Source organism: Rhinopithecus bieti, unplaced genomic scaffold, assembly GCF_001698545.2.
Source record: "Rhinopithecus bieti isolate Rb0 unplaced genomic scaffold, ASM169854v2 scaffold_64245, whole genome shotgun sequence".
NCBI classification, from domain to species: Eukaryota; Metazoa; Chordata; class Mammalia; order Primates; family Cercopithecidae; genus Rhinopithecus; species Rhinopithecus bieti.
The window spans coordinates 11,097-11,534 of NW_016824150.1; positions in this window are offsets into that span (position 1 = coordinate 11,097).

Here is a 438-nt window from a genome sequence, read left to right on the forward strand (position 1 = left end):
TTTTTGGTATTTTTGGTAGAGACAGGGTTTCACCATGTTGGCCAGGCTGGTCTCGAACTCCTGACTTCAGGTGATCTGCCCACCTCGGCCTGCCAAAGTGCTGGGATTATAAGCATAAGCCTGTATATTTAGTACAATGTTTAACTACCATGGGGAGGGGAAATGGGTGAATAGGAAAGGAGATTAAACTTAAAAATGTGTATTGTGAACAATCTATTAAGAAAGAGGAGTAAGAAGAATAAGAAGAGGAAAGAAACTGAAATATGCTTTAATGTTCTTTGTGTATTTTGAATTAACTAATGGCAGTCTTCCTAACAACACAACATAACTAACTCAGCACGTACTTTTTGTATTCTAAGATTAAGGGCTAGATAAATTCTGGAAAACACTCTTTTCCAAAGTAAGCACATTGTTTTATGAAGATGCTTCAGTTACTAA